This window comes from Myxine glutinosa, chromosome 12 (assembly GCF_964187855.1).
Source record: "Myxine glutinosa chromosome 12, kmMyxGlut1.1, whole genome shotgun sequence".
Classification (NCBI taxonomy): domain Eukaryota; kingdom Metazoa; phylum Chordata; class Myxini; order Myxiniformes; family Myxinidae; genus Myxine; species Myxine glutinosa.
In genome coordinates this window covers 67,290,454-67,317,105 of record NC_136272.1, presented here as the reverse complement: position 1 = coordinate 67,317,105, position 26,652 = coordinate 67,290,454, and the positions used below count along the sequence as shown (strand labels likewise).

The window sequence follows — 26,652 nt, the reverse complement described above, 5'->3', positions numbered from 1 at the left end:
CTCACTGGCTCCAGCAGACGGAACCTCAAACGTGTCCAGGTTTGTGATGTCATCTTGATACCCTTCAATGAGAGCATGGCTCCGTTGTCAAAACAAAGCACGCCCACCACCAACAGACCACCGCTGGTTAAAAGACTGCAGCATCATCCTCGGCTCAAGGCGAGCATTCAAATCTCCCTTCGAAAAAGTTGTATGGCAGAAGCAGCATCCGCAATGTCGGTCTCGTTCATCCGACGATGCCCCGAACGGCATAAAGCCTTTTCGCTGGAGGAACGGCTTGTGACCCGGTACCTGTCCAACAACACAACACAACAGGCATTTTAAGGCCATTTTCCCTGCGAGGGCGGGGGTAAGCCTTGCGGGCCCCATGACAATATTCTCCATTTTGCCCTATTTTCTGCATCTCCCCTTGTTAGCCACCTTGCCCGCATTTCTTCTTCCACCACATTTATCCAAGTCTTTCTCGGTCTTCCACGTCCTCTACTTCCTTCTACATTCATTTCCATCACTCTTCTCAACCAGTCACTTTCATCCTCCCTCAACACATGACCAAACCATCTCAATCTGTTTCTCTTCACAGGATCCATCACAGGCTCTATTTACATCATCTTTCGCAATTCATCATTTGTCTCCCTTTCTCTCAACGATACTCCGCACATTCACCAAACCATTCGCATTTCCACCCTTTCCAGCCTTCGTTGCTGCTCTACGTTCATTACCCAGGTCTCGCACCCAAAAATCATAACACTTCCCACACATGCAGCATACACCTTTCCCTTCAACGACACTCCCCTCATCATCAGCACGCCACTCGGTTCCCGAAACGTCTTCCATGCACATCTCACTCCAGCAACCGTTGCCGAGTCTGATCCACCTTCTCCATTCAGCATGTCTCCTCGGTAGCAAAATGTTTTCACACCTTCCAGCTTCATGCCGTCTCCAAGATCCAACTCAACATTTCCTCCTTCTGCAGCTCCCTCTGTGCACATCTTACACTTGAATGTAGCTACCACACTGGTTTATGACCCTCTCAGACCACTACATATTTGATGAAACCACTCAGCGCACATTGTACATTGAATGGAGTTCACTCCGACACCCTTCCTGCACACAGCACACGGCCACTTCCCAGTTCTTTCCACTTCACCACATGCGTGACCACAAGCCATCACCTTCGTCTTTCTGATATTCACCTTCAGACCTTTTGCCTCCATACATTCCTTCCACTTGTTCATCTTCTCCTTCAGTCCATCCATACTTTCCGCAATCAACACCAGATCATCTGCAGAAAAACAACTCCCACGGTAAACCCTCCTTTACATTCCAAGCCAGCACCTCCATCACAGCTACAAATAGTAGTGGACTTAGTACCGACCCCTGATGCACTCCCTCAAACTCACCACTTTTCCTGTCCTTCATCCTTACAGCTGTGTGTGCTCTCTAGTACATTGCCATCACTACTCTGATCAACCATTCCTCCACTCCTAACTTCCTCAATGACCATGTCACTACTCCGCGTGGAACCCTACCGAATGCTTTCTCGAGATCAACAAACCCAAGAAACAACTTCTTCCTCTTCTCCATGTACTTCTCCTCCAACTGCCTCACAATAAAAAGCGCGTCTGTCATTCCTCTTCCTGGCATAAATCCAAACTGCATTTCGTCGATCTTCACTTTCTTCCTTATCCTCCTCTTCAACACCCTTTCCAATACCTTAATTCCATGCTCCAATAACTTATCGCTCGATACGAGCCACAGTCCAGAGGGTCGGTCACCTTTCCCCTTGTATAGAGGGAGGAGGGTACTCACGACTCAGTTCCAAATCCACTGGAATGTGGCCTTCTTTCACCACCAGATTACATATCTGTCAATCTCTTCACACCCCAACTTCCTGCTGCCTTCAACATATCTCCCACAACTCCCGTCTGCCCTCCCACTTTTCTACTCTTCATTGCTTTTATCAATTTCTATTTCTATTTATCTATTTTATCTATTATATTTTATCTTTTTCTACTCTTTGGCGTTCTGACGAGGAGGGGAGTGTCATTGAAGCTGAAGGGAAAGGTGTATGCTGCATGTGTGAGAGGTGTTATGATTTATGGGAGTGAGACATGGGTAATGAACGAAGAGCAGCAACGAAGGCTGGAAAGGGTGGAAATGCGGATTGTTCGGTGGATGTGTGGAGTATCGTTGCAAAAGAGGAAGACAAATGATGAAATTGCGAAAGATGATGCGAATACAGCCTGTGATGGATGCTGTGAAGAGAAACAGGTTGAGATGGTTTGGTCTTGTGTTGAGGAAGGATGAAAGTGACTGGTTGAGAAGAGTGATGGAAATGAATGTAGAAGGACGTGGAGGATGGGGAAGACCGAGAAAGACTTGGCTAAAGGTGGTGGAAGAAGAAATGCGGGCAAGGGGGTTAACAAGGTGAGATGCAGAAAATAGGGTAAAAATGGAGAAGATTGTCATGGGGACCGCAAGGCTAACCCCCGCTCTAGCAGGGAAAATGGCCTTAAAATGCCTGTTGTGTTGTTGTTGTGTTGCTTTTATCGTTTCCTCAACTTCCTTCTCAGTTATCTTCTCTGCCGGTCCTAAAACTGGGTTACTCTCAATGTTGCCATTCCATTCATTCTCTGTATTCAACAGCTTTTCCAAAAATCTCTTCCATCTTCCTTTAATTCCATCTGGGTCCACAACGATTTGTCCCACTTCATCCTTCAAGTAACTCAACCCCATCACATTACACCTCTCTTTCGCTATCTGCTTTGTAATCCTGAATACCGCTCTCTGAACCTCTTACAAACCCAAACGTTCTCCGAACATTTTCCTCCATGCCTCCTGCGCCTTTGCTACCTCTTTCTTTGCAGCCTTCTTGGCTGCCTTATAACTTTCATGCTCTGCCTTTTCTGCCCCCGTACTCTTCGCCTGCTGCCACTCCTTGAACTTTGTCCTCTTCTCGTCAATCATCTTTCCAACTTCATCATCCCAACACCATGTTTCCGAGTGCCTCGGTGGTCCTTTTGTCCATCCACATACCTCACCAACGGCTCCCAACAGACTATCTTTCATTGACATCCAACCACTTTCAAGCTCAACCACATCATCCGCTACCATACTCAGCCTCTCTTTTAATGCCTCCCTCAGACCCTCACTGTCACCTCTTTCAACCTCCGCACCTTCATTCTCGGTGGGTACTTCACCCGCCGAGCTCTCGCACCTTTCACCCTTATGTCGCAGACAACCAAGTGATGCTGTGAAACATCCTCTTTCCCCGGGATCACCTTTGTGTCCCGGAGGTGCCCCCAATCTCGCCTACGCTCCATCAGGTAGTCAACTGCTGTCGTCGACCCATCTGACGTGTATGTAAGAAGCTTATTATCCTCTTTCTGGAACTGAGTATAACAAATCAGCAAACTCCAAAATCCTTTCACCTTCTCCATTTCTCACACCATATCCGTAACCCCTATGAACTCCCTCAAAACCGGCCATACTCCTTCCCACATGTCCATTTAGGTCTCCTCCTACCACAACAACTTCCTCATCTTTCACGTTTTCCATCAGCTTCTCTATAGCACACCAGAACTTGTCCTCTTCATCGCTCCGACCAACCTGCGGAGCATATCCCGAGATGACGTTCACCAAGAGCTTTCCAATCATCATTCTCACCATAATCAACCTTTCACTCTCTGGTCACACTCACCACACTGTCTACAAACTCCTCAGAAAACAGGACACTAACATCATGCACGCCTTCCGGGCACCCTTGCCACACAAACTTGTATTTCCGTCCCTGCCAACCCTTCACTATTCTCACACCACTTCCCTTCCATCTTGTCTCCTGCACACAACATGTCCACTTTTCTTCTGACCAATACTTCCACCACTTCTCCTGATCTCCCTGTCATTGTCTTCTGACATTCCATGTCCCAAACCTCAGAAACGGATCTCCACGTGGGGCATCTGACGTTTCATCGTCATAAATGGAGTGATTTCCACCCTTGCTTCGATCGGGTTGCCCACCTTGATTTTTGACGAGAGGGAGTGAGGTATCCCACGGATAACTCCGGGCTGTACCCTGCGCATACGTAATTGTAATTATCATGGTTCCCTTTTTGAGGCAATGTTTTTATGGCCGGATGCCCTTCCTGACGCCAACCCTTTTGGTCGCCTCTTACGACACGCAGGGATACGGTGTACCTATTCTAAACCAGGGTGCACACTGGGGGACCGGGTACCTGTCCCCATTTAGCAATAAAAATGTACAACATCCTCGGAATAAATATGAAAATAACGTTTGATAAAAGATAAAACAAGTTCAGATACATTCAAAGTACACCGCCCACATGCCAAACAATTAAATATCCTCCAGCGCGGCATTGCCGAGGCGCCTCAGACACCCGGCAATACTGCCATGCAGCTCATAGAGACTGTATTTGGAGGGAGAGGTGCACAATATTCGATTGATTAATTACATAATTAAATTCAATAAAAGATAGTCATAAAATAGTTTCTTAATCAATTGGCTTATAGCACAACTAAACCACTAGTGCTTCATCCAAAGATGTATCTTTTAAAAATGTAATTAAATAAGTCATTAATAAAATAATTAAATAATCAATTTATTAATCAATAAATAATTAATCGATTAATTGATTAATCAATAAATCAAAAATACCCTTTACAGCCAAATCACTTGGTCATTGTCATGTCCAAATGTCAGCTTCCAAGCTCAAAAGGTTCCTGATATATTGCCCAGATGAGAAAGAAAATAAATGATTAATAATGAAAATAAATAAATAAAAATCATTAAAAATTTAAATAATTAATCAATTGGCGAATATAACACATAAACCACCATCATTTCATCCAAATCTGCAGCTTAATTTTTTTAAATTAATCGTCATTAATCGAATAATTACATAATTAATTGATTAATCGATAAATCAAAAATACCCTCAATAGCCACATCACTTGGTCATTGTCCTGTCCAAATATCAGCTTCCTAGCTCAAAAGGTGCCTGAGATATTGCCCAGATGAGAAAGAAAATTTTAAAAAATGATTAATAATGAAAATAAATCAACAATAATCATAAAAAAATTAAATAGTTAATCAATTGGCTAATAGAACACATCAACCCATTTCATCCGAATCAGTTACTAAAAAAAAAAAAAAAAAAAAATGGTCATGAATAGAATAATTAAATAATTAATCGATTAATTGATTAATCAATAGATCAAAAATAGCCTTCACAGCCAACAACATCACAGCATTGGCATGTTCAAATATCAGATTCCTAACTCAAAAGGTGCGCGAGATAATGCCCAGAAGAGAAAGGAAATAAATAGTCCTTAATTAATTGCTAATAATTAAATAACTGATCAATTAATTGACAAATCAAAAAACAAAAAAATAACGTTTTTGACAAAGTACTTGCTCACTATTGTGCCGAAATTTCAGCTTCCGAGCCCAAAGGATGGCTAAGATATCGCCCGGACAAACAAGAAAGAAAACAAGTACAGATACATTCAAAGTACACCGCCCCCATGTTAAATAATTAAATATCCTACAGGGCGGCATTGCCAGGGCGCCTCTGGCACCCGGCAATACCGCAGCGCAGCTCATAGAGACTGCATTGGCAGGGATAGGTGCACAATAATTGATTGATTAATTGCATAATTAAAATCAACAAGTCAGGAGACGACGATGGTTCACGAGCGAGTGGTATTCAATGACAAAGGACGCACTATAACCGAAACAGGCCCGGACAGGCCAGGCCCGGAAATGTCAAAACGAAGGTTACTGACCTTGAAATGAGATAGAAAATAATGTATAATCAGTTATGAGGTTAGTTAGCTTCACAATACCAAAAATAGTTTGATTCCGACAACTTTGAAACTTTGACCTTTGTGACCTTCAAAGGTCAAAGGTCGAAGATTCTGAAATTTGTTGGAAAACTTGTATTTCATGATGTATGTGATAATATAAGGTCATGTACGACATTTCACCCTATCAGGAAGCGAACAATGTAATAAAACCATCAAAAATCGACTTTTCTAAATTTTGTGACCTTGTGACCTTGGGGTGAAAACAAAAAAAAAAAAAAAAAAAACGAGCTCCGTGGGGACACATGACATTGGACACATGACATTGGCCTAACCAAATACCAAAACCCCTGTCAGAATCCACCAACTCCCTCGGAGAAGATGCAACTTGAACTCGATTACCCACTAAAAAGACATCTTTTTCGGGCATCGCTCCGCCCACAATGGGCGCAATACGCCCACTCCACGCATGACAACTCGATCATGATATCAACCTCCCACCCAAGTTTCATCAAGATCGGATATCATCGGGTAGTTATGCTGCAGACAGACAGACAGACACACACACACCCATGACGAATATAGTGGTCACTCTGTTTGATAACTCGGAAACCAATAATCATTAAAATAAATTAAATCGTTAATCAATTGGCTAATAGATTACATAAACCACCACCAATTCATCTGAATCTGTAACTGTAAAAAAATTAAGTCATTCATCGAATAATTAAATTAATCTTTATGAATTTTTTTTATTATTTTTTTTATTATTTTTTGTATACAAGATCGAGGCTCGTGAAAGAGCGAACATTAATCACACAGAAAGACAAACCGACACATAAAACATATAACATCGGGAGCGGTAGACAAGATGGGGAGAGAGGGGGAAGGACACAAACACAACATTTGAGAGCAGGGACCGAGAGACATGGAGACATCGAGAGATCTGAGAGAGGGCGAGGGCTTTGGGGGGGGGGGGGCATGGGAAGGGGGCGGTGGGAGAGGTATAAAACATATGGACACTGCCAGGACTTCCAGGAAAGAAGTTGGAATTTCAAACAAGGTGGATCTGGGGTGAATTAGCGGGGGTAGAAAAGTTCAAGGTTTTGGATGGGGGAAGATAAGAGATGGTGGTGAACAGCTGTTTTAAAGACCTGGAGGGAGGAGTGGGATTGAAGGGAGTGAGGGAGTTTGTTCCAGAGGCGGGAGAAAAGAGGATTGAAAGAGTGAAGGTGAGCAGAGAGCCGAGATTTCGGCAGTTTAACCATCAGAGGGTTGCTGGCAGATCTTGTGCGACCTGTAGGAATATTTGGGGGACAGAGCACAGAGAGAGCTGGGGGTGCAAGGCCGGAGAGGAGTCGGTAGAAGACAGAAAGACCACCTACCTGCCTGCGGTGAGTGAGTGAGTGAAAGGCCCTCAGAGATAGCTTCATCGCGGGAGATTCCAATAATTCTGAAAGCTTTGGTTTCAACAGCTTGAAGCCGAGCTAGGTGTGAGGCAGGAGCACCGGCCCATAGGGGAGAACAGTATTACATTGAGCTGCGGATGAAAGCCTTGTATGTGGTGAGGAGCTCAGGTGTGCCGAGGAAGGACTTCGCACGACGGAGGATGCCCAGTCGGCGACTGGCTTTGGAGGCCAGCTTGGAAATGTGGTTTTCCCAAGAAAGATCATGGCAGATAGTGAGACCCAAAATCTTGAGCGACAGAACTTCTTGGAGAGGATTGTTGAGAAAGTAGATGGGAGGGTTGTCCAGTCGATCTTTTCGGAGAGACATAGTAAGAGTGTGAGATTTGTCAGGATTGAAAGACATGTTCCACTTGTTTGACCAGTCTGTGACTTTGTCCAGGTCTTCAGAGAGTGAGGAGGCAGCAGACTGCCGATCTGAGGGAAGAGGAATGGAGCGGCAGAGAGTGGAGTCATCAGCAAAGAGATAGAGAGGATTTTCGAGAGAGTCAGAGAGATCATTGATGAAGACCAGAAAAAGCACGGGGCCCAGAACACTGCCTTGGGGAACTCCAGCCTGAACAGGAAGAGGAGATGAGAGAAACCCATTCAGGGCCACACGTTGACGACGACTAGAGAGGAAGTCCGCCAGCCATGCGTGGAGATTTCCATGGATACCAAAGGAGGAGAGTTTGGTGAGCAGAGCGGGGTACCAGACCGTGTCGAAGGCACGTGATATGTCGAGGGAGACAGCTCTAATTTCCTGTTTGGCATTGAGGACCTCCATCCATTGTTGAGACAGCAGAAGCAGCATGTCCAGAGTAGAGTGACCTGGTCTGAAACCAAATTGATGATCAGAGATCAAGCCATTGGAGAAGAGGAAAGATTTAATATCCGAAGCAATGATGGATTCCATGACTTTGCTGATAATTGGGAGAAGGCTGATTGGTCTGTAGTTGCTAGGATCTGTTTTTGCACCTTTTTTGTGCAAAGCGGTGATGTTGGCTGATTTCCAAGCAGATGGCAGTTGACCTTGAGCAAAAGAGAGGGTGAAGAGAACAGAGAGAGGGTGAGATAGAGCAGCAGAGCAGGATTTTAGGACCCGTGGGCTGATGCCGTCGGGTCCAGTTGCAGAATCAGAGTCGAGGGTTGACAGAAACTTTTCCACCTTGTCAGGAGGAAAGGACACGGAGTCCAGGAGCAGCAGGGTACGACTGGGTATGGTGGGTACAGAGAGGGATGGGTTTGGGACACAAGATTTAGAGGCAAACACAGAGTTGAGGCATTCAGCTTTTTCACGTGCGGAGTCAGCTGTGTAGCCGTTTGAGGTAAGGGAGGGGATGGAGGGGGAACAAACACCAGAAACGGATTTGACCAGACGCCACCAGGATTTGGAAGAGGGAGACAGATAAGAGAGTTCGGTCTTGAGAACGGAGAGATATTGTTTCCTGGCTCTCCTGAGGGTGGACACACACTTGTTTCGGGCTTTGTGAAAGGAAATGAGATTTCCTTCCGTTGGATTTGCTTTCCAGGAGACGAAGGCAAGTTGTTTCTGGGCAACAGCCTCACCACAAGATTCCGTGTACCATGGACGGGAGGAAGGGTATGACAACTGAAGACGAGATGGGATAAATCTGTGCATGAGAGAGAGCAATTTACTTTGGAAGAATTCCCAGGATGAGTTGATGTCAGAGGTGGTAGAGATGGGAGACCAGTCCAGATGATTGATGGCTGCTTGAAGACCGTGCCAGTTGACCTGAGTGAAATGCCAGACTCGTCGACGCTGAGCAGGCTCCCTGAGGATGGTCAGAGAGATGTCCACTTTAACAAAGACATGATCAGATGATCCGATCGGGGCAGAAGAAGAGCAGCAGACATTTTCAGGGAAGTTAGTCATAACCAAGTCCAGAAGAGAAGATGTTCCGTTGACTGAGATCCGTGTCGGGAAATTGACAGATTGTGTCAGTCCCAGTGAGTCGCAGAAGTCCTTTGCTGAGGAGCCATGGCTGGTGAGAGAGGTACCCACACCCAGCCAACTGGCATGATGACAGTTGAAATCACCACATATGAGGAAGAGAGAGTTGGGATGAGTAGATAGAAGTTGGTCCATATCATCAGACAGCGAGATGTAGATGGAGTCATCACTGTTTGGTGGACGGTACAACACACATATGAACAAGAGGTGGGAGCGAAGGGGAAGCCGTAGCCAGAGGTATTCCTGGGGGTGAGGTGGAGAGAGTGCAGTGCAGGGCGAGTGAGGAAGAGAGTTTTTGATAAAGATAGCAACCCCGCCTCCAGGACGAGGCTCAGGTCTATCATACCGGAGGAGGGAGTAGCCCAGGAGAGATACTATGGAATCAGAGACATCATAAAGGAGGAAAGTTTCTGTTAAGCAGATCACGTCTGGTTTGACAGAAGCAACCTGTATGGAGAGATCAGTTAAGTTTGAACGAAGGCCCCGGATGTTTGAGGTCCATACCGTTAATGAAGAGGAAGGGGGAGCATCAGATACAGAACAGGGGGGAGGAGGGGTAGGGTAAGATGTGGAAGAGGTGGAAGAGATAGGGAGAGCTGTTGAAGGTGTGTCAGAGATTTCAGAATAGCTCGGAGAAAGGGAAGGATGGGGCGGACAAAAGGTTTGATGGTGATTGGGTGAGCCACAATGAGGTGTTATTTGAGGAGGGGGAAGAGCGAGGCAGAAGGTTGGGGGAGATGGAGGTGAGAGTTTGAAGGGGGAAGAAGCGGGGAGGACGCTTTGAGGAGGGGGAGTGAGAGGGGGGAAATTGAGAAGCAATGAGGGTGGGGAGATTTGAAGGGGAGGGGTGAGGGGGGAGTTTGGGAGGGAAGGGACAAGGGGAGGGATTTGAAAGGGATGGGATATGGGGGAGATTTGGAGGGGAGGGGTGAGGCAGGAGTCTAGGAGGGGAGGGGCGAGGGGGCGTCTTGGCGGGGAGGGGTGAGGGGGTAGTTTAGGAGGGAGGGGGCAAGGGGGGAGATTTGAAAGGGATGGGTGATGGGGAAGATTTGGAGGGGAGGGGTGATGGGGAAGATTTGGAGGGGAGGGGTTATGGGGAAGATTTGGAGGGGAGGGGTGAGATTGGATTTTTGAAAGTGTACGATTTATGGGAAACGAACATTTATTGCAAAATGAGTTTCTTGTGACCTTCGAGTTAAAAATACGTTTAAGGACGCTGGATGGAGGATGGAGTGCAGGAGAGTTTAGGGAATGTAGAAAAAAGGCACTATAGGAGATGGATATTTTTTTTGGGATGAATTGATTTGGTGAGCAAGTCGAAAGCAGCCTTTTAAAGAAGAAGAAGAAAAAGGTGTTATAAAATATGACGGAATACATAACTTGAGGGGAAAGTGTAAACATTGAAGGTTAATGAGTGAAAACTATCTGGGGAAATGGGGGAGAAACACGTGGTCGAAGAACGAACGAACGAATAAGAATGAATAAACGAATGAGAACAGAGAAGGAAATGTTGTTGGTTTTTTTTGTTTTTTTTTTTTTGAGTTGAGATTTACACAAGGAAGTAGGCTATGGGTGAAAAGACTGGGACTACAGAGAACGAAAGTTATTGGATCACAAACGACGGACCGCTGAGAGAAAAACAAAGCCTCAAGGTTGTACAGTGCACACTGTACAAGGCCTCAAGACACGACACGGCAAACAGACGATCAATTTATGAAAGATAAACACCGAGAAACAACCAAAGTTGCACACAATAACTTCACACACCGAAAGATAAATACAGTTTCGACAAAATACAATTGCGACCAGACTTAACTTCGAAAAACGTGGAGACCGTGTGGAGCTTCGAAAATCCCTCCCACCGTCTCCGAGATCTCGCGAGACCTTAATCAATAAAGACCTAATTAATCAAAGACCTAATTAATCGAGACCTAATTAATCAATAAATCAAAAATATCCTTTATAGCCACATCACTTGGTCACTGTCATGGCCAAATATCCGCTTGCTAGCTCAATAGGTGCCTGAGATATTGCCCAGATGAGAAAGAAAAGAAAAAAAATCATTAATAATGAAAAAAATATAATAAAAATCATAAATTTTTTAATAATTAATCAATTGGCTTAAAGAACACATAAACCACCACCATTTCATCCGAATATGTAACTTTAAAAAAAAAAGTCATTAATCAAAAAATTAAATAATTAATCGATTAATTAATAAATCAAAAATAGCCTTTGCAGCCAAATCACTTGGTCATTGGCATGTCCAAATATCAACTTCCAAACTCAAAAGGTGCCTGAGATAATGGCCAGAAGAGAAAGGAAATGTGAAAGTAATTAATCGCTAATTTTACTATAATTCAAATTACTATAATTAAAATTACTATATAATCACTATAATCCACTCATGGCTTGTGGACTTCCTCTCTGGTCGTCGGCAACGTGTGGCCCTGAATGGATTTCGCTCATCTCCCCTTCCTGTTCTGGCTGGAGTTCCAAGTTAGTGTTCTGGGCCCTGTGCTATTTCTGGTCTTCATCAATGATCTCGCCGACTCTGGAAAATCCTCTCTATCTCTTTGCTATGACTCCACTATCTGCCGCTCCATTCCTCATCCCTCAGATCGGCAGACTGCAGCCTCCTCACTCTCTGCAGACCTGGACAAAATCACAGACTGGTCAAACAAGTGGAACATGTCTTTCAATCCTGACAAATCCCACACTCTTACTATGTCTCTCCGAAAAGACCGACTGGAAAACCCTCGCATCTACTTTCTCAACAATCCTCTCCAAGAAGTTCTGTCGCTCAAGCTTTTGGGTCTCACTATCTGCCATGATCTTTCTTGGGATAACCACATTTCCAAGCTGGCCTCCAAAGCTAGTCGCCGACTGGGCATCCTCCGTCATGCGAAGTCCTTCCTTGGCACACCTGAGCTCCTCACCACATACAAGGCTTTCATCCGCAGCTCAATGGAATACTGTTCCCCCCTCTGGGCTGGCGCTCCTGCCTCACACCTAGCTCGGCTTCACGCTGTTGAAACCAAAGCTTTCAGAATCATTGGAATCTCCTGCGATTAAGCTAACTACGAGGGCCTATCACTCACTCACCGCAGGCAGGTTAGTGGTCTTTCTGTCTTCTACGGACTCCTCTCCGGCCTTGCTCCCCCAGCTTTCTCTGTGCTCTGTCCCCCGAATATTCCTACAGGTCGCACAAGATCTGCCAGCAACCCTCTTATGGGTAAACTGCCAAAATCTAAGCTCTCTGCTCACCTTCACTCTTTCATTCCCCTTTTCTCCCACCTCTGGAACAAACTCCCCCACTCCCTTCAATCCCAATCCTCCCTCCAGGTCTTTAAAACAGCTGTTCACCACCATCTCTTATCTTCCCCCATCCAAAACCTTGATCATTTCTACCCCCGCTAATTCACCCCAGATACACTTTTTTTGAAATTGCAACTTCTTTCCTGGAAGTCCTTGCAGTGTCGATATGTTTTATACCTCTCCCACCTCCCCCCAAGCCCTCCCCCTCCCACATTTCTCTCGATGTCCTTGCTCTCAAATGTTGTGTTTGTGTCCTTCCCCCTCTCTCCCCATCTTGTGTTCCGCTCCCCTTATTTTGTATTTTATGTGTCGATTGCCTTTTTGTGTGATTAATGTTAGCTCTTTCACGAGCCTCGATCTTGTATACAAAAAAAATAAATAACGAGTACAGATACATTCAATGTACACCGCCCCCATGCCAAATAATTAAATATCCTACAGCGCGGCTTTGCCGGGGCGCCTCCAGCCTCCTCCGCCCGGCAATACCGCAGTGCAGCTCATGGAGGCTGCATTGGGAGGGAGAGGTGTATGCTAATTGATTGACTAATTGTATAATTAAAATCAACAAAAGATCATCACAAAATATTTTCTTAATCAATTGGCTAATAGCATAACTAAATCACCAGTGCTTCATCCGAAGATGTATCTTTTAGAAATTTAATTAAATAAATCATTAATTAAAAAATTAAATAATTAATTGATTAATCAATAAATAATTAATCGATTAATCAATAAATAATTAATCAATTAATCAATAAATAATTAATCGATTAAATGATTGATCAATAAATCAAAAATATCCTTGATCGCCACATCACTTGGTCACTGTCATGTCCAAATATTAGCTTCCGAGCTCAAAAGGTGACTGAGATATTGGCCAAATGAGAAAGAAAATAAATAAATAATAATCATTAAAAAATTAAATGATTAATCGATTAAATTAAATTTCAGAATCATTGGAATCTCTCGCGATGACGCTATCTCCAAGGGCCTTTCACTTAATCACCGCAGGCAGGTTGGTGGTCTTTCCGTCTTCTACCGACTCCTCTCCGGCCTTGCTCCCCCAGCTCTCTCTGGGCTCTGTCCCCCAAATATTCCTGCAGGTCGCACAAGAACTGCCTGCAACCCTCTTATGGTTAAACTGCCAAAATCAAGACTCTCTGCTCACCTTCACTCTTTCATTCCTCTTTTCTCCCGCCTCTGGAACAAACTCCCTCACTCTCTTCAATCCCACTCCTCCCTCCAGGTCTTTAAAACGGCTGTTCACCACCATCTCTTATCTTCCCCAATCCAAAACCTTGATCTTTTCTACCCCTGCTAATTTCACCCCAAATCCACTTTTTTGAGGCGACTTTTGACTTCTTTCCTGGAAGTCCTTGGTGTCCTTGCGTTTTATACCTATCCTGCCTCCACCCACGCCCTCTCCCCCCAAAAACATCTCCCGATGTCCCTGCTCTCAAATGTTGTGTTTGTGTGCTTCCTCCCCTTCTCTCCCCATCTTGTTGACCGCTCCCCTTTTTATATACATTGTTTGCTTGTTTGTTTGATTTGTTTGTTTGATAAATGTTAGCTCTTTCACGAGCCTTGACTCTGTATACTACAAAAAAAAAAAAAAAAAAAAAAACGGTCAGAGAACACATAAACCACCACCATTTCATCAGAATCTGTAACTTAAAAAAAAAAAAGATTTAGTCATTAATCGAATAATTAAATAATTAATCGATTAATTGATTAATTAATAAATCAAAAATAGCCTTTGCAGCCAAATCACCTGGTCATTGGCATGTCCAAATATCAGCTTCCTAACTCAAGAGGTGCCTGAGTTAATGGTCAGAAGAGAAAGGAAATTTAATTAATTAAATAAGTACTTAATTAATCGCTAATAATTAAATAACTCCTCAATTAATTGATTAATCAAAAAACAAAAAAATAGCGTTTTTGACAAAGGACGTGCTCACGATTGTGCCGAAATTTCAGCTTCCTAGCTCAAAGGATGGCTGAGATATCGCCCGGACAAACAAACAAGAAAGAAAACAAACAAAAAAAACAAACAACCAGAGTGAAAACCGAGTACTCCCTTTCAGCGTGCGTCACTGCCGAGCCCCCTTCGGTGCCCGGCAATGACGATTTGCAATGCCTGGAGATGGCATAGGAAAGATCTCTCCATACAGGTTGCTTCTGACAAACCAGACGTGATCTGCTTAACAGAAACTTTCCTCCTTCATGATGTTACTGATTCCTTAGCATCTCTCCCGGGTTACTCCCTCCTCCGGTATGATAGACCTGAGCCTTGTCCTGGAGGTGGGGTTGCTATCTTTATCAAAAACTCTTCCTCACTCGCCCTGCACTGCACTCTCTCCACCTCACCCCCAAGAATACCTCTGGCTACGCTTCCCCTTCGCTCCCACCTCTTGTTCATATGTGTGTTGTACCGTCCCCCAAACAGTGATGACTCCATCTACATCTCGCTGTCTGATAATATGGACCAACTTCTATCTACTCATCCCAACTCTCTCTTCCTCATATGTGGTGATTTCAGTTGTCACCATGCCAGTTGGCTGGGTGTAGGTACCTCTCTCACCAGCCATGGCTCCTCAGCAAAGGACTTCTGTGACTCACTGGGACTGACACAATCTGTCAATTTGCCGACCCGGATCTCAGTCAACGGAGCATCTTCTCTTCTGGACTTGGTTATGACTAACTTCCCTGAAAATGTCTGCTGCTCTTCTTCTGCTCCAATCGGCTCATCTGATCATGTGCTTGTCAAAGTGGCCATCTCTCTGACCATTCTCAGGGAGCCTGCTCAGCGTCTACGAGTCTGGCATTTCACTCAGGCCAACTGGCACTGTCTTCAAGCAGCCATCAATCATCTGGACTGGTCTCCCATCTCTACCACCTCTGACATCAACTCATCCTGGGAATTCTTCCAAAGTAAATTGCTCTCTCTCTCATGCACAGATTTATCCCATCTCGTCTTCAGATGTCATACCCTTCCTCCCGTCCATGGTAGACGGAATCTTGTGGTGAGGCTGTTGCCCAGAAACAACTTGCCTTCGTCTCCTGGAAAGCAAATCCAAAGGAAGGAAATATCATTTCCTTTCACGAAGCCCGAAACAAGTGTGTGTCCACCCTCAGGAGAGCCAGGAAACAATATCTCTCCGTTCTCAAGACCGAACTCTCTTATCTGTCTCCCTCTTCCAAATCCTGGTGGCGTCTGGTCAAATCTGTTTCTGGTGTTTGTTCCCCCTCCATCCCCTCCCTTACCTCAAACGGCTACACAGCTGACTCCGCACGTGAAAAAGCTGAATGCCTCAACTCTGTGTTTGCCTCTAAATCTTGTGTCCCAAACTCATCCCTCTCTGTACCCACCGTACCCAGTCGTACGCAGCTGCTCTTGGACTCTGTGTCCTTTCCTCCTGACAAGGTGGGAAAGTTTCTGTCAACCCTCGACTCTGATTCTGCAACTGGACCTGACGGCATCAGCCCACGGGTCCTAAAATCCTGTTATTCCGCTCTTTCACTCCCTCTCTCTGTTCTCTTCACCCTCTCTTTTGCTCAAGGTCAACTGCCATCTGCTTGGAAATCAGCCAACATCACCGCTTTACACAAAAAAGGTGCAAAAACAGATCCTAGCAACTACAGACCAATCAGCCTCCTCCCAATTATCAGCAAAGTCATGGAATCCATCATTGCTTCAGATATGAAATCTTTCCTCTTCTCCAATGGCTTGATCTCTGATCATCAATTTGGTTTCAGACCAGGTCACTCTACTCTGGACATGCTGCTTCTGCTGTCTCAACAATGGATGGAGGTCCTCAATGCCAAACAGGAAATTAGAGCCGTCTCTCTCGATATATCACGTGCCTTCGATACGGTCTGGCACCCCGCTCTGCTCACCAAACTCTCCTCCTTTGGTATCCATGGAAATCTCCACACATGGCTGGCGGACTTCCTCTCTAGTTGTAGTCAACGTGTGGCCCTGAATGGGTTTCTCTCATCTCCTCTTCCTGTTCAGGCTGGAGTTCCCCAAGGCAGTGTTCTGGGCCCTGTGCTTTTTCTGGTCTTCATCAATGATCTCTCTGTGATCTCTCTGGAGCCTGTGATTGATGCTGTGAAGAGGAACAGGTTGAGATGGTTTGGTCATGTGTTGAGGAAGGATGAAAGTGACTGGTTGAGAAGAGTGATGGAAATGAATGTAGAAGGAAGTAGAAGATGGGGAAGACCGAGAAAGACTTGGCTAAAGATGGTGGAAGAAGAAATGCGGGCAAGGGGGTTAAACAAGGAGAGATGCAGAAAATAGGGCAAAATGGAGAAGATCGTCATGGGGACCGCAAGGCTAACCCCCGCTCTAGCAGGGAAAATGGCCTTTAAAATGCATGTTGTTGTTGTTTGTTGTATCAATGATCTCTCTGACTCTCTTGAAAATCCTCTCTTTCTCTTTGCTGATGACTCCACTCTCTGCCGCTCCATTCCTCATCCCTCAGATCGGCAGTCTGCAGCCTCCTCACTCTCTGCAGACCTGGACAAAATCACAGAATGGGCAAACAAGTGGAACATGTCTTTCAATCCTGACAAATCTCACACTCTTACGATGTCTCTCCGAAAAGACCAACTGGACAACCCTCCCATCTACTTTCTGAATAATCCTCTCCAAGAAGTTCTGTCACTCAAGCTTTTGGGTCTCACTATCTGCCATGATCTTTCCTGGGAAAACCACATTTCCAAGCTGGCCTCCAAAGCCAGTCGCCGACTGGGCATCCTCCGTCGTGTGAAGTCCTTCCTTGGCACACCTGAGCTCCTCACCACATACAAGGCTTTCATCCGCAGCTCAATGGAGTACTGCTCTCCCCTCTGGGCTGGTGCTCCTACCTCACACCTAGCTCATCTTCACGCTGTTGAAACCAAAGCGTTCAGAATCATTGGAATCTCCCGCGATGACGCTATCTCAGAGGGCCTTTCACTTCCTCACCGCAGGCAGGTTGGTGGTCTTTCCGTCTTCTACCGACTCCTCTCCGGCCTTGCTCCCCCAGCTCTCTCTGGGCTCTGTCCCCCAAATATTCCGAAAGGTCGCACAAGATCTGCCTGCAACCCTCTTATGGTTAAACTGCCAAAATCAAGACTCTCTGCTCACCTTCACTCCTTCATTCCTCTTTTCTCCCGCCTCTGGAACAAACTCCCTCACTCTCTTCAATCCCACTCCTACTCCAGGTCTTTAAAACAGCTGTTCACCACCATCTCTTATCTTCCCCAATCCAAAACCTTGATCTTTTCTACCCCCGCTAATTTCACCCCAAATCCACTTTTTTGAAATACCAACTTCTTTCCTGGAAGTCCTTGTGGTGTCCTTGCGTTTTATACCTATCCTGCCTCCCCCCAAGCCCTCTCCCTCCCACACATCTCCCGATGTCCCTGCTCTCAAATGTTGTGTTTGTGTGCTTCCTCCCCTTCTCTCCCCTTTTTATATACTTTGTTTGCTTGTTTGCCTGATTTGTTTGTTTGATAAATGTTAGCTCTTTCACGAGCCTCGACTCTGTATACAAAAAAAAAAAAAAGTGCGGTGTATAAAATAAAATAAAAATTCACCAAATGTCCGTCCGTCCGTATGTTCGAAGGTACAGCAGAAACGGCTGAACCGATCGTAACGATATTTTGGGTCGGTAATCCTGGGATCCCTTGGAGTAAAATAGGCTATATTGTTTTTTCAATTTCAGTTTGGCTTCCAGCATTTTCAGGTTTGGACTCCCGCATAACGTTATTTTCCTGGGTGACGCACAAATGGCTGCACAGATCGCTGCACAGCTGTACCGATCGGACTCGGTGACCTCAGACAAAGACCTTTTATAAGGAAATGGGTTGAATCCCTGTTTGAGAGAATGCCAACCCCCTCCCCGCCATCACGGTCATCTCTCCAACTCACAATCCCACGAGATAGGCAGAAAGGACGACCCAAAACCAATTATCTTCTTTTTGATTCGTATATAATGTCATGAAATTGTGACTAAGCTGAACCCAGGTGCTGTGCTGGCTCTGACCACTGAGGGGCTTCCATAAGAACTCGAACGGACATCGCTCAGATTCATTCCTGTGACATTTATTCTGTATGGTAGTGCATATACAAATGGTGCAAATTGCTAGATGTTCCAAGCTTGCTTGTACCAATTGCCGATTCATTATTACTTCTATGATAACGGTATACTGATATTACTCTTGCCGATTTCTTACAGGTGTTACTAGAGATCGATTCTGAATTAAACTTACTATTGGAACAATGTTGTAGATCTGGTTTTTACAACAATTAATTCAGAATCGTCTCTTCGTCCTGAACGAGAACGACATGGCTCATAAGCCGATTCAAGTTCCAGTATTCAGCGCAGACCCCCAAGCGCCGGATGCGTCCGCTCAACTGCTACACTGGTTGAAGCTCCTGACCAATCATGTGAATGCTCAGGAGGAAATCACCGCTGCCACGAAGCTTGCGGTGTTGCAATCCAAGGTGAACCATACTGTGTGCATGTCCATCACTCAGTGCGCTACGTACGATGCTGCTGTGGCCGAGCTGAAACGTATTTACATTAAAACTAGAAGTGTGGTCTACACCCGACATTTGCTTGCGTCTCGTCGACAAGAGCCCACGGAGACCATAGACCAACTCGCTCAAGACCTCCGACGATTATTGAAGGACTGTACCATTGAGGTTCGCACCCATGCACAAGTTTGTGACGACCTTGCTCGCGATGCTTTTGTCTCAGGCATTAGATCGCAGGTCATCAGACAAAGATTACTTGAAGCCGATTTGACCCTAGAAACAGCTCTTCGGTTATCTCACGTGTACACCGAAGCGCAGGTACAAGCCGACGCGTATGAACGCCCATACGTCACTGCAGGGATATCCCGGCAGACACGACCGGAGAGAGCTACCGCCGAGCTCGAGGATGCTGCATCCTCACCGGAATTGGAGGCACCCGATGCGCTCGAGGACCCCGACCCGAGTTTGACAGCGGCCACTGCTGCTGGACCAAAGCCAGGAAGTAACGATAAGTGCTATTTCTGCGGGAACCGGAACCATCTCAGGTCAGTTTGTCCGGCTAAGGAGGCGACGTGTCATTTGTGTTCGAAGAAGGGTCACTTTGCAAAAGTTTGTCGTTCGTCGCGGGGCCTGCGAACTCGCTCGACGCTGAATCTGCTTCTCTCCTCGCCCACGGAACAAACGGCGCCTCGAACAGCCTTGATTGGAATCGCCCCTCTCTGTGGGCCCCGAGCTGAGAGCTCGACCTTGATGAGACTTGCCGCGCCGACTAAACAATTCGCGCAATCACAGCGGTACGCTGCACGACCGTCTTTGACAGGAATTATTTCGATGCCCAGTCCACTTCCGGGTTTGGCTCCCCGATCGGCATACGCCGGCGTCGCATCTCCGCGCGTGGCACGAGCGCCCTCTGGTGGCGGCACGACCGACCTACGATCCACTTTCACCACACGAAAGCTGGGATCTCCGCGCATGGCATGAGCGCCCTCTGGTGGTGGCACGACTGGCCTACAAGCGACTTCAACTGCACGAAAGACATTAGCTGGCGTCGGATCCACACGCGAGGCTCGAGCGCCACCTCTCGACGGCTCGACATCTGCAGGGCCACCTAGCCTGTCCCGCGCAATTATCCCACTCATGATTGAAGGAATTTTTGCAAATGCTTTAATTGACACGGGATCTACTGATAGTTATGTCGATTTTCGACTTGTTCAGAAGCATGGCTGGCCGATTCTCAGGACAAAACGCAGAATCTTCATGGCTTCTCAAGGGTATGGCTTAGCACTCGGGGAGAATGTCGACTGAAGCTTGTAATTAAGGGTCGAATGTTTCCGGATGTGCACTTAATGGTTTTACCAGCATTATGTGCAGAAGTTTTGCTAGGACACGATTTTCTCCAGCGAGATGGGCATTTGGAAATGGAATTTGGTGGTACTGATACTCTTGCTGTGTGTGCTCTTGCAGGGATGGAAATTGAGCCACTGTCGCTGTTTCCCAATATGACTACTGACTGTACACCAGTTGCTGTTAAATCGCGACGCGACTCATGGGCTGACACGCAATTCATTGCGGAAGAGACTGCGCAACTACTAAAGGAAGGTATCATAGAACTTAGTCGGCGCCCTGGCTGGCCCACGTTCTGGTGGTACGCACCGAATCACACCGCAAACGCATGGTAATCGACTATTCGCAGACGATTAATCGGTTTACCCAATTGGATGCCTACCCACTCCCGGGAATGGAATCCCTGGTACGACAGGTGGCACAGTACTCGGTCTATAGCACTCTCGATCTACGTAGCGCGTATAATCAGATTCCCATCTCCGCGGCAGATTGCATCTACACTGCGTTTGAATCCGGCCAGAGGTTGTACCAGTTCACCCGGCTACCTTTCGGGGTCACGAATGGGGGGTTCATGCTTCCAAAGGGCTATGGACAACCTCATCGCTAAGGAGAATTTAACCGATGTCTTTGTTTATCCGGATAATCTCACGGTTTGCGGGTACAACAAAGAACATCATGATGCTAATCTGAAGCGCTTCCTCGAGGTTGCGCACAAGTATCGACTGATTATGAACGAGGCTAAATGTCGCTATTCTGCTCGCACGATAGATCTCCTGGGGTACACCGTGACCCATGGCTCTATCGCTCCGGATAAGGAGCGTCTGCGACCTTTGCTCGACATGGCCCCGCCCCGTGATCGTGCTTCATTGAAGCGTGACCTCGGGCTGTTTGCTCATTATTCTAAGTGGGTTCAAAATTTTTCCGAGAAGCTCCGCCCGCTTGTGGATTGTGATGCGTTCCCCATGAGTCACGCTGCCAAGGCCGCTTTTCATGGCCTGAAGTCCGACATCACAGGCACCGCTGTGTCGACGATTGACGAAAATAAGTCCTTTGTTTTGGAAAGCGATGCGTCGGACCACGCGATAGCTGCGACACTCTCTCAAGGGGGGCGCCCTGTGGCCTTCTTTTCAAGGACTCTCTCCTCCACGGAACGGAGACATTCGTCTGTCGAAAAGGAGGCGTATGCCATCGTCGAGTCGATCAGGCGTTGGCGTCCCTATTTGCTCGGGCGATGTTTTCAAATTATCACAGATCAACAGCATGCTCAATGCATTAAGAATGAGAAAATCACTCGCTGGCGGATCGAGCTCGTCGATTTCTGTTACACAATCAAATTTCACCCGGGGTGGGATAACCTCCTTGCCGATGCTTTATCGCGGCCTGCGATGTGTGCGAGCCTCACCTCTTTTGAGGATCTGCGCATTCTTCATGACACCTTGTGCCATCCTGGCGTGACGCGTTTCGCTCATTATGTGCGCAGTCGTAACTTGCCCTATTCCGTTGAGGATGTTCGTCCTGTCGCACTTGTTCCGTTTGCGCTGAACTCAAACCTCGCTTCTACAACCCTCCGGTGGGTACGCTGGTCCAAGCCACTTGGCCGTGGGAGAGATTAGCGATGGACTTCAAAGGACCCCTGCCGGCTTCGAGTAATTCTCGTTATCTCCTCACGATCGTTGATGAGTTCTCTGGATTCCCTTTTGCTTTCCCGTGCGGTGATATGTCTGCTGCTACGGTTATCCGGTGCCTGCGGAACTTGTTTTCTATGTTTGGGAATCCAGCCTATGTGCACACCGATCGAGGTGCGGTGTTCTTGTCCCAGGATTTTAGGAACTTCTTGCTCCAGCATAATGTCGCTTCTAGCTATACTACTCCGTATAGGCCACAGGCGAATGGACAGGTAGAACGCTTTAATGGCATTATATGGAGGGCCGTTACACTGAGTCTTAAGTCCCGCAGCCTAGGACTGGACCAATGGGCTTGGCCACTACCCGGGGCATTAAGCTCGATCAGGACTTTATTGTGCACTGCTACAAATCAAACTCCCCACGACCGTATGTTTTGTTACCTGCGGCGTTCGGGCAGTACCCGACCTTTACCGGGTTGGCTTGCTGAGCCGGGACCGGCTTTTCTCAAACGCGCGGTTCGCACGAGTAAATATGACCCGCTTGTGGACAAGGTGCATGTTCTCCAAGCTAATCCCGAGCACGCTTGTGTGTTGTTGCCCAATGGACGGGAGTCTATGGTCTCGGTACGCCACCTGGCCCCATGCGGGGAAGTTGACGAGCCGGCTTACGACACAGTTGATCCGACAATGGAGCATCTACCGGCTTCCCCACCGCTACATGCACCCGCTCCGGCCGGCCCTGTGGGGCCACCGCCGTCACCCGATTTAGGCAGATACTCCGATGCGGGGGACTCCGGTCTTGGGGATGTAGTACATGGTGGTTACCGGACCCGCGCCGGGAGAGAAATTCGCCGCCCCGACCGCTATGGTTGGACTGACTGACATGGACCGTCCCCAACTGCATAATCTGCTCCTACGCTTTGCTAGCTTGATTTCAGCCCTAGTGGTAGTGTAGTTTTAACGGAGGGGAGAATGTAATGAAATTGTGACTAAGCTGAACCCAGGTGCTATGCTGGTTCCCGACCACTGAGGGGCTTCCATAAGAACTCGAACGGACATCGCTCCGATTCATTCCTGTGACATTTATTCTGTATAAAAAAATATAAAAACACCTTTAGAGGCCATTTTTCCCCGCAAAGCGGGGGTTGGCCTTTTTCAGGCACCGTGGTTGTTGTTGTTTTTTTGGTCCCCTTTTTGAAGCAATGTTTTACGGCCGGATGCCCTTCCTGCCGCCAACCCTGTTTGTCACCTTTTACGACAAACAGGGCATTACCAGTGAACTGGTACTCAATTAGCCAACCTCGGAAGGATGACAGGCTGAGTCAACCCCCCTGGCGTTAATTCAGCGATCGACCGGGATTCGAACCCAGGATCCTAGGATCCTAAGCTGGCACCCCAGCCGCTAAGCCAAAACCAGGCTTCTGTATGGTAGTGCATATATGAATGGTGCGTATTGCTCGATGTTCCAAGCTTGCGTGTTGCTTGAACCAATTGCCGATTCATTATTACTTCTATGATAACGGTATACTGATATTACTCTTGCTGATTTCCTACAGGTGTTACTAGAGATCGATTCTGGATTAAACCTACTATTGGGACAATGTTGTAGATCTGGTTTTTACAACATATAAACTTCATTAAAAGTAAATAATGACCTTAGCCAAAGTTCAAACGAAGTGGGTTTAATCTCTGCATGAGAGAATTTCACATAGCTATTTGGGCGGTGTATAAGCTAACAGAAAGCTGTCTTCATCGATGTTGCCAAGGCCGTAACACAACTGTTGACTTTTTAGTTTTTACAATGAAGGAAACACTTATGGGGAGTACATACGACATAGCGATTGTGAATGTGACAGCTCTGAGGCGTCTTTTGCTTCGCATCGAATTATTCATTGCATTCATTCATTCATTTAATGATCATTACGCTCATTCTTGCGCTCATTAAACGTTCATTAAACATTAAACGTTCATTTAACGATTACGAAAATAAAAACGAAAAACATTACGAAATTACGTTCACACTGTCACTTCAAACACTACCGTGAACACAAACATCGTCACAATGAAAACATCGTCACAAACGTTACGTTACGTAATTCCAACCATTGAACACATCGAATATTGGAGAGCGCATTGCCCAAATTTGAAACACGATGGAATAATATTTACCGATATGAACACTTGAACAGTGATGTGGCTTTTATTGAAATTCTACAAATAGTCAGGTTCACTATGTCAATAAATTATATTTCGTTCAAAATCATGGTAGATTAGCAAACCTATACATTTTTGGAAAGGTTATAGCATAAAGAAACTAAAAATCAATGTTTATATTTGGAGAGATACCTGTATGGCGGCCATTTTGGATTTTCAAAATGGCCACTGTAAAATACATATTTTGTTCTATTTCTGCCTCTAATTACCCTAAAAACTTTAAAAAATATACTAAACCTATATTTTCAGGCACAAGGAATCCAATGAAAGTATCAAATTAGTGCTATGGGGAATGGTAAGACACGAATCAAAGGTTTTGAATTGCAAAATACTGTCTTTATATTCACGATAAGTTGCATAATCAAATACATGTTATCATTTTGTACAGGCAGTTAATAACATCAAAATGTGTCACAATAATTCATATCACCAAACATACACAGGCAGTCAGCAAAATCATATATACACATGCAGTCAGTATAACTTCACATCTACACAGGCAGTCAATGACAAAATATACACAGGCAGTCAATGGCATCAAACATACACGATTACAGAATATCATAGGTGGGCGCGATTCGGAAAATTTTAAGTCCGCTTACCGCTTATCCGCTCCGCCAGCCCGTGTAGTCCGATTCGCTTATCCGCTTCAGCGGCCGAAAATCTTAGTCCGCTTACCGCTTATCCGCTTATCCGCTTCGATTTTTTAAAAGCGCTTCGACGTTTTTAAAGCGATTTTTGACGTTTCTAAAGGGAATTTAATGCTTTTTAAGCCTAAATAGCCATTTCTAACTACTACAAAGACAAACAAAGCTTTTAAGATCAAAAATATACATTTTTATTTAAATAAAATTTATTCAAAATTTATTGAAATAAAGTTTTCCACTCGACTCTACTCTACTCTACAGTTAATTTAAATATAATTTTAATATATGCAAGTTACATTAAAGAAAAATCAATTTGCCCGTCCTTTCTTTGACAAGAGAGTCTACTAGTCAACAGACTAGCAGTCTGTTGACTAGTCCTCGTCTTCCTCCTCCACCTCGTGGGCCTTCTTGAGGATTTGGAGGTTGCCCTTCATGAAGACGAGGGCCTCGAAATTCGGTGCAGCCAGGGCCGACCTCTTAGGCCTGAGGATGTCCGACCCGTAGCTGAACACGCGTGTAACGTTTGGTTATTCAGACACAAACAAGTCAACAAGATGGCGGGCCAACGGACTGCCGTTTATTCGTCATGGTGTCGTGAACATGCCGTAAACCATGACGTGAACATAACGTCATGATGTAATGCGTTATGTTACAACCATGTCGTAAACCATGACGTGAACATAACATTATGATATAATGCGTTATGTCGCAACGCGCTCGACCGAGGCAGAGCTCGGGAGCGGCGTGTTATGCCTGAGAAACAGAGTTACCCAAGCATCACGGAACTCGAGCGGGAAGAGATTGGGCGAGAGCCGAGTTGTTAGGGTTTCACTTATTATTCACTTAAATAAATATTCACAATTCTAGAGTAACGGCTCAGGCTAACAGCTGATTTGGCGAATCGCGATGCGCTTTAATTTTTCGGTAGTCCGCTTACGCTTATCCGCTTCGGTTTCCGGGGGTTGTTCCGATTCGCTTATCCGCTTCGAAAACGTTAGTCCGCTGCAGCGGATAAGCGGATAAGCGGACTTTCGAAGCGGACCGCCCACCTCTGCAGAATATGCCATTTAGAGTTCGTCATCACTGTCCTGTGTGTCGTATCCGACAATATAGTCCGCATCGTTTTCACAGTCCGTTCCACACAAGCAAAGGTTGGTCAAATTGATTATAACCACCTTTAGAGGCCATTTTTCCCCGCAAAGCGGGGGTTGGCCTTTTTCGGGAACCGTGGTTGTTGTTGTTTTTTTTGTCCCCTTTTTGAAGCAATGTTTTACGGCCGGATGCCCTTCCTGACGCCAACCCTTTTTGCCGCCTTTAACGACAACCAGGGAATTACCAGTGAACTGGTACTCAATTAGCCGACCTCGGAAGGATGACAGGCTGAGTCAACCCCCCTGGCGTTAATTCAGCGATCGACCGGGATTCGAACCCAGGATCGTAGGATCCTAAGCCGGCACCCTAGCCGCTAGCCCAACACCAGGGTTGTCGGTCAAATTGATTGGCAAATCGAATTGGTCGAATGAATCGAATTCGATGAATCGAATCGAATCGATCGAATTGGTCGAATGGTCGATCGAAGCGATTGGTGGAATGTCGAATGGGTCGAATGGAATTGGTCGATTGGTCGAATCGAATTGGTCGGAATTGGCAAATGTAAACATTGATTTTCAGATTTTCCATGTAATAACGTTTCCAAAAATGTATAGGTTTGCTAATCTACCATGATTTTGAACGAA

At 45.9% G+C, this 26,652-nt stretch overlaps 1 protein-coding gene across 1 annotated transcript in view; it reads right to left on the bottom strand.

The window, feature by feature from the left end:
- LOC137437503 (coatomer subunit zeta-1-like) overlaps positions 1–26,652 on the bottom strand; it is a 101,870-nt gene that overhangs the window by 50,426 nt on the left and 24,792 nt on the right. The window lies entirely within an intron of this gene.